Here is a 325-nt window from a genome sequence, read left to right as displayed (position 1 = left end):
AGAGCCCCAGCCGGGCGCTGGGGAGCTGCATCCTCCTGGCAGGACTCGCCTCCCTGCGGGCACCAGACCCGGCCACAGGGCTCGCTTCCTGATTGCCGGCCCTGATTCCTGCAAGCTCTGCAAGTGCCGCTGTGCACGTGCTCCTGGGGAAAGGTCAAGGCTGGGCTCCACCAGCACGACCCGCACACGCAGCAGAAACACCGCGTTCCCAGGAAAAGCAGGACTGGCCCCTTCCAGGGCACTCCCCGGGTCACCACCAGCACTGGATGTCTCCCAAAGCTGCTGGACCTGAAGACCTGGTGTTTCCAGCACTGCAGCCCTTGAA

Source organism: Merops nubicus, unplaced genomic scaffold (genome assembly GCF_000691845.1).
Source record: "Merops nubicus isolate BGI_N331 unplaced genomic scaffold, ASM69184v1 scaffold35267, whole genome shotgun sequence".
NCBI lineage: Eukaryota > Metazoa > Chordata > Aves > Coraciiformes > Meropidae > Merops > Merops nubicus.
Note: the sequence above shows the minus strand (reverse complement) of the source record.